Source organism: Humulus lupulus, chromosome 3 (assembly GCF_963169125.1).
Source record: "Humulus lupulus chromosome 3, drHumLupu1.1, whole genome shotgun sequence".
NCBI lineage: Eukaryota > Viridiplantae > Streptophyta > Magnoliopsida > Rosales > Cannabaceae > Humulus > Humulus lupulus.
Window position 1 is genome coordinate 72,290,273 of NC_084795.1, and position 8,523 is coordinate 72,298,795.

Sequence of the window (8,523 nt, forward strand, 5' to 3'; positions counted from 1 at the left end):
ACACACCCATGTGCTAAGGTGCCTTTTTACTAACCATGCACATTGGTGCACACAACACAAACTCAAGAACTCACAAAATAAAACAATTAAAAATTTTAATTCACATAATTTCTACCAAACAATTCAAACAATAAAAGTAAATTCCTAACACTTAACAATTAAAAATAAAATAAAGCACACAAGTTAATAAAAAAAAATAAAAAAAAATTGGTGCACTACAATATACCCTCCTTAAAAGGAATTTCGTCCTAAAACTCTTTCTTACAAAATAATTTTGGGTATCTTTCTCTCATGTATTCCTCCAGCTCCCATGTTTCTTCTCAGTCCGTATTATTCTTCCACGGGACCTTTACTAATGAAATCCTTTTGAATCTCAGTTCCTCGACTCCCTCTTCGATGATACGTTCAGGTTGTTCATCATAACTCAAAACATGACAAGGATCCAACACGTACTTACGCCACATCGAGATATGAAAGGTGTTATGCGGTTTGGCTAGTGCTGGGGGCCGTGCCAAATGATACGCAACTTGCCCAACTCTATCCAAAATCTCAAATGGACCTATAAATCTCGGGCCCAATTTCTCTTTCTTCTCAAAACGCATAACCCCCTTCATTGGCGAGACTCTCAAGAACATAAACTCTCCAACTTAAAACTCGATGTCCCTTCTCTTAAGGTCTGCATAGCTCTTTTGCATACTTTGAGCAGTAAGCATCCTTTCGCCGATTTTCTCAATCACCTCAGTGATTTCCCTAACAGCCTTGTGGCCTAAAATTTGCTTCTCCCTAACCTCATCCCAGTGCAAGGGAGATCTACACTTGCGCCCATAAAGCATCTCATAGGGAGACATCCCAATAGTGGACTGATAACTATTGTTATAGGTGAACTCCTTAAGGGGTAAGTATCGGTTCCAAGACTCCAAACAGTCCAAAGCTCAATATCTCAACATATCTTCTAAAATATGAATAGTCCTTTCAAACTGCCCATCCGTGTGGGGGTGAAAAACGGTACTGAATTTCAACCTTGTACGCATTGCTTTTTGCAATCCCTTCCAAAAGTTTGATATGAATACTGACCCTCTTTCAGAGATGATCGAATTTGGCACCCTGTGAAGTCTCACTATCTCGCTAACATACAACTTTGAGTATTAGTCCGCAGAGTAGGTGGTCTTAACCGGCAATAAATGGGTGGACTTAGTGACGCTGTCTACTATTATCCAAGAATAATCATGTTGTTTTGTGGTCCTAGGTAATTCTACAACAAAATACATCGTTATATCTTCCCACTTCCATTCCATAACGTAAAGTGGTTGAAGTAGCCCAGCTGGCCTTTGGTGTTCTACTTTCACTTGCTGACATGTTAAACCTCTGGCAACAAACTCAGCAACATCTTTCTTCATTCTAGGCCACCAATATAATGTTTTAAGGTCTTGCTACATCTTAGTAGACCCTAGATGTAAGGAATAGGGTGTTGTATGTGCCTTTTTCATAATACTTTCCTAAATCTCATTGTAATTAGGCACACAGATCATATTCTTATATCGTAACAATCCTTCGTTAGACATAGCAAAGTCGTTGTTACCACTCTCTTGTACCAATACCTCTTGTTTCATTAGGGCTTCATCTACCTTCTTCCCCTCTCTAATCTGTTCCAATAAGGAGGACTGTAGAGTGAGGTTTGCTAGGCATCCTATTACTAACTCAATACCAGCACTAATAATTTCTTTCTGCAAAGGTTCCTCTATTGTACTCAGAGCTAAGACATTTCCATGTCCTCGCCTACTTAATGCATCATCCACCACATTGGCCTTGCCTGAGTGGTATAGAATTTCACAATCGTAGTCCTTTACTAATTCTAACCACCTGTGTTGTCTCATATTAAGTTATTTCTAGGTTAAGAAGTACTGTATAATTTTATGATCGATGTATTTCTCACACTTATCTCAAAAAGGTGGTGCCTCCATATTTTTAGTGCGAACACTACTGTTGCTAGTTCAAGATCATGGGTTGGGTATCTGTGCTCATAGTCCTTGACTTGTCCCAAGGTGTAGGCTACCACTTTCTCATTCTACATAAATACACACCCCCAATCCATTCTTAGATGCATCACAATACACAATGAACTTCCTTCCCTCTGAGGGAACACAAAGGATCGGTGTAGAGATCAACTTATCTTTCATAGTCTGAAAGCTTTCTTCACACTTCTCACTTGATGTGAACTGGTATTTGTGAGTTAGGTTGGTCAAGGGTGTGGAAATCTTAGAGAACCCTCTACAAACTTATGATAGTTCCCGCTAACCCTAAAAACTTCAAACCTCTGAGGCATTCTTGGGTTGGGGCCTGTCTCTAATGGCCTTGATCTTCATTGGATCCACAATCCCATTCTTGGACACTCGTAGTCTATTGAGCTTCAACCTCAAGTGCTCCTCATGCTCCTCCTTAGTCTTTCAATAGACGAGGATATCGTATTTAAACACCACTATGAATTTATCCATATAGTCCTTAAACACTCTATTCATCATGTCCATGAATGTCACTGGAGCATTAGTGAGTCCAAAAGACATCACTAAGAACTCATATTGCCCGTAGCAGGTTCTAAATATTGTTCTAGGAATATCTCCCCCTTCTCCTTTAGCTGATGGTACCTGGATCGCAGATCAATCTTTGAGAACACTGCTACCCCTTGCAGGTGATCAAAGAGGTCATCTATCCTAAGCAAAGGATACTTGTTCATAATCGTGACCTTATTGAGTTCTCGGAAATTGATGCACATTCTCATACTTTCGTCTTTATTTTTCACAAACAGAACTTGTCCTCCCCATGGCGAATGACTAGGTCATATGAAACCCTTGTCCAACAATTCATGTAGCTTGGTCTTGAGTTCTTTGAACTCATAGGTGCAATTCGGTAGGGTTCCTTGGATATTGGTGTTGTTTCTGGTGCAAGTTCAATTACAAATTCGATTTCTCTATTCGAGGGTAAACCTAGTAAGTCCTCGGGAACTCAAAACCTATGTGAACATTTTCTGGTTTCAGCTCAGTCTCTCTAGACTTGTCCACAACATTTTCCAAAAATGTTGTACACCTATGATGCATCATATTCCATGCTTCTAATGCATATACGATATGTGTGCGAAATCTTGTCACTTCTCCCTTAAAAGAAAAGAGTTCCCCTTCCTCGGGTCTGAAATCTACTATATTTCTCTGATAGTCTATCATTGCTCCATATTTGGCTAACCACTCCATGCGAAGTATAACATCATAATTTGGTGTGTCTAACTCTATGAGGTTTTTTGGGCACTCTCTACCCTCAACTACTATGAAAGCTGACTGTAACCACCTAGTTGATGACATAATGTCTCCTGATGGTAACATGGTACTAAGACTATGCTCAAACAGTTTACAAGGAAATCTAAGTTTATCAATTACATTTATAGCAACATAAGAGTCGCTCCAAAATTAATGAGTACTCTACATATTATACCAGAAATAGGAAGCTAACCTGTGACGACAATATTACTGTTGGTTGCTTCTTTTTGAGTCAAAGCAAAGACTTTGGCTGGCTCTATATTGCCATTGTTACCTTGCCCTACTCCTACTCTCCACTGCGGGCAATCCTTCTTCAGATGACCCACCTGACCACACTTATAACATTTGTTGGTGCCTACTTGATAGTCTCCTAGATGTTAGGGCGAGCATTTGGGGCAGGTAGGGTATTCAACCTTGTGGTTCTGGTTGTTTTCGCGATTATGACCATTTTTGTGAATGTTATGGTTGTTGTGGTGGTTACGGTTGTTATGGTTGTGGCCATTCAGGGTCGGGGGTCTAGGCCTCTTGTCATTGCCACTGCTCTGTCCCTTATAGGCCTTTCTCTTATTGCCCTCATGAAAGCCCTTGTTTTTGTTGGCCTTCCTTCTTGCAGCACTATGCTTCCATATACAATCCTCTAAGTATTTCGCATCAAGAGCCTAACCTAAAATCTCAGTGTAATTAACCACCTCGGTGCTGGTCATCTTTACATCCCTAGAAATCATGGGCTTTAGTCCTCTCACAAACCTTTGAACTCACATGGCCTCAGTTGGTACTATCTCGGTTGCAAACCTTGCAAACCAATCAAATTTCTGGTCATATTCTGTGAATGAAAGACTACCCTATATTAGCGTCACAAACTCATCAACTTTGGTTCCTAACATTGTAACGTTGTAGTACTTTTTGCTAAAGACTTGTACAAAGTCAACCCAGGTCATGGTGTCTAAATTTGTGTTTGCTTAACCACGTCCCACCAAATTATAGCATCCTTCTTTAGGATTTCTAATTATCTTGTTGTCCCTGGAAATCCTTAGCTTGTACCCGTAGTGTAGCATCCCAAATTTGCTAATAGAGCTTAGTGCCTTGACTAGCGTGCCATGAGGGCAAAAATTGATTTAATTAAGTTATTACGTGGATTAAATGATTATATGATTAGAAATGCATTTTTAGGTGAATTAAATATACATGTGGGCCCATTATGTTAATAGGGGCATATTTATAATTTTGGCGCGTAAATATAAATATTGCGTGTGTGTGAATTTATTTGTGTTTAATGCTCCATGCTTGGTAACAATGGGAATTTTTTTTTTTTTTGTAAATTGAACCCATAGAGGGTATGATTTTTGAGCTATGTGTGGTGTTTTCGGCATTTGGGAGATCCTATCCCGCGGTGTTAGCGAAGAGTCACAAATATGGTATTTGGTATCTATTGAGATTGGTAACTATTAGTAACTTGAGGTTAGTGTTGTTACTGAAATAATAGAAAAAAGGTGGTAATTTTGAAAAAAGGGTGAAAGGACCTAGATACCCTTAAGGGTTAGCCTAGAACTAAGTTAGAGGGAGGGGTAGAATGCTCTTTTGGGCATTAATTAGACAACCCTTGGCTGAAGGAATGTCATACACATACAAACACTCTCCCATTCACACTCACTTAGTTCCTAAGAGCTCTAGAAGGAGAACAGGTGGAAGCCTTTGTATGAGAGTTTCAGGAAGCAGCACCCTCCCACCTTTAAGAGCGGTCCAGACCCACTGCAGGTAGAGTAGTGGATGAATATGACTTCTTCCATCCTGGATTTCATGAGAGTGGAAGGGAACGAGATGGTGGCCTATGCTAACTACATGTTGAGAGAAGACGCCCTCATCTGGTGGGAAGTTGTGTCCCAGAAGAGGGATGTGACAATTATGACTTGTGAAGAATTCAGAGATGTCTTCAACGAGAAATACTACAGTGTTGTAGTCTGAGCTGCAAAGGTGGATGAGCTTATTAATCTGACTCAAAACAGAATGAGTGTTACAAAAATGCGCTGAAGTTTGACCAGTTGGAGAAGTTCACAAGGAGGGATCATTTTGTGCGGGGGCTGAACGCCATGATAACCCATGATGTCATTAGATCCGAGGACTACCACTTATGCTCAGGTAGTGGAGAAGGCTTTTACAGCTGAGGGGGCCGAGGATCAAATATGGAGAGAGGGCACCACAAGGCACGATGCTCGGAGGACGATGCCTCCTTTCACTGGTTCTAGCTAAGGTAGTTGCCCCAGTGAGCAGAAGAGAAAGGCCCCAGATTCTTTTGTTCATCTTGGTCCAGATATGAGGGCACAGGGTACTTTCAGTTGTCGTTAGGATGGGGGAGAGAACTGGAGAAGCTTCCCAGAGTGTCCACGGTGCAGGCGACGACATCTTGGGGAGTGCAGAGTCAGAGCATGCTTCATATGTGGGAGCATCAGTCATCTGAGGAAGGATTGTCCACAAGCCCGGAAGGAAGAACCGAAGAAGAATGACAGCCTCACTCCTGCCAGAGTGTTTACCTTAACCTAGACCGAGGCTGAGGCTAGTCCCTCGGTCGTGATAGGTCAGATATCTAGAGTCAGTTCTTCATTTACTACATTGATTGATTCAGGAGCTACTCATTCGTTTGTATCTGCTAGAGTGATAGATCGTTTGTGTAGACCTAGTGGTTTGTATGTTAGAGGATTTAGGACTTTGATGCCAACTGGGGAACTGGTAGTCTCTAGGAGGTCGGTTAGAACATTACCAGTAGAGATTGACAGTAGGGAGTTGTCTTTGGATCTGATTGAACTGGTGATGGATGACTTCAATATGATTTTAGGGATGGACTCGTTATCAAAGTATGGGGAGACGATAAACTGCAAGCGAAGAATGGTTACCTTTGAACTGGAAGGAGAGGAGCCCTTTGTGTTTTTGGGGACAGTGAGTGGACCATGAGTACCCATGATCTATGCACTGAAGGCTAGAGACCTAATGCCAAAATGTTGCATAGAATTCCCATCAAACATAGCGGATACCTTTAGGATTGTTTCAGTTGGACCGGATGAGACCAGACTAAGGTGTGAGTTTCCTAATGTATTCCCAGTAGACTTGCTAGGGTTTCCACCACATCGAGAGATCGAGTTCATCATAGAGTTGGCGTCAGGAGCAGAGCCAGTATCTAGGACACCTTATAGAATGGCTACATCTGAGTTGAAGGACGTGAAGCTTCAGTTGTAGGAGTTACTAGATCTAGGATTCATCAAAACCATTTTTTTTCCATGGGTACTATGGTGGTTTATGTCAAGAAGAAGGTTGGGTCCTTAAGGATGTCAATTGACTACAGAGAGCTAAATAAGTTGAGCATTAAGAATAAGTATCCACTGCCCAAGATCGATGACTTGTTTGACCAGCTACAGGGGAAGACGGTGTTCTCTAAGATTGACCTTTGGTCTGGCTACCATCAGTTGAGGGTTAAGGAGGAGGATGTACCTAAGACCGCGTTCTGTACGAGGTGTGGACATTATGAATTTGTGGTCATGTCCTTTGGATTAACCAATCCTCTAGCAGCCTCATGGACTTGATGAATAGGATCTTCAGGGATTATTTGGATAAGTTTGTGATTGTATTCATCGATGATATACTGGTGTATTCCCAATCTGAAGAAGATCACGAGCAACATCTTCGTTTGGTACTACCACGGTTAAGGGAGCATAGGTTATAAGTTTAGTAAATGTGAGTTCTGGTTACCCCAAGTAACATTTCTGGGCCACATTGTGAGTAAGGAGGGGATTATGGTGGACCCATCTAAGATAGAGGCAGTGAGAGATTGGTAAAGGCCAAGTAGTGTACCAGAGGTTAAGGGCTTCTTGGGATTAGCAGGGTACTATTGGAATTTCATTGTGGGATTCTCCATAATATCCACACCGTTGACTAAGTTGATGTCCAAGAAGACCAAGTATGCCTAGACAGATAGATGTGAGAACAATTTAAAGAAGTTAAAGCGGCGACTGATCACCGCTCTGGTACTAAGTCTTCCATCATACAATGAAAAGTTTGTAGTCTACTGTGATTCTTCGAGGCAAGGTTTGGGGTGTGTATTGATGAAAGCTGGAATATTGATAGCCTATGCGTTGAGACAGCTAAAGGCGTATGAGGAGAGATATCCCACTCACGATCTGGAACTTGCAGTAGTGGTATTGCACTAAAGGTTTGGAGACATTATCTGTATGGAGAGAAGTGTGAAATATACACCAACCATAAAAGTTTAAAGAATTTCTTTACTCAGAAGGATCTGAATATGTGTCAAAGGCATTGGCTGGAAATGGTAAAGGACTATGACTATGACATTTTATACCGTCCAGGGAAAGCCAATGTGGTGGCCGACGCATTTAGTTGGAGGGGCTCAGGGTAGTTATTTAGTTCGAGGCAGATATCAGAGAGGTTAGCTAAAGAGATCACCAGAGCAGTAATTGAATTGGTAGTTGGTCAGCTAGCCAATATCACTCTTCAGTCCATGCTCCTTGGGAGGATCAAGGAGGCACGAAAAGAGGATTCGCAGTTGAGGAAACACAGGGAGGATGTCTTAGTCGGAGTGGCCAAAGAATTCTCTATTTCAGAGGTGGGTTTACTTAGGTATAAAGGTCAGATTTGCGTTCCGATGGATTCAGGTATCAAGCGAGAGATTCTAGATGAATCTCATAACACTCCTTACATCCAGGTACGAAGAAGATGTACCAAGACTTGAGAACTTTGTATTGGTGGCCAGGGATAAAGGGGTATGTAGTAGATTATGTGGCCAAGTGTTTGACCTATCAATAGATGAAGGCTGAACATCAAAGTCCAGCAGGGTTGCTACAACCTATAGGGATTCCAGAGTGAAAGTGGGAGGATATCACCATGGACTTCGTGGTTGGATTTCTAAAGACAGTGGCACAATATGATTTTGTGTGGGTGATTGTAGATAGGTATTCCAAATCAGCCAACTTTTTGCCTGTTACAACAACTCATACAGTGGAGCAGTATGTTGAGTTGTATGTGAAGGAAATTGTGCGAATTCATGGGGCTCCGAGGTTGATAGTATCCAGCAGGGACCCCACCTTCACCTCCAAGTTTTGGGAGAGCCTGCAGAAGGCTATGGGCACACAATTGCGGTTTAGTACCACCTATAATCCTTAGACGGATGGACAGTCTGAAAGGACGATTCAGATACTGGAGGATATGTTGCGGG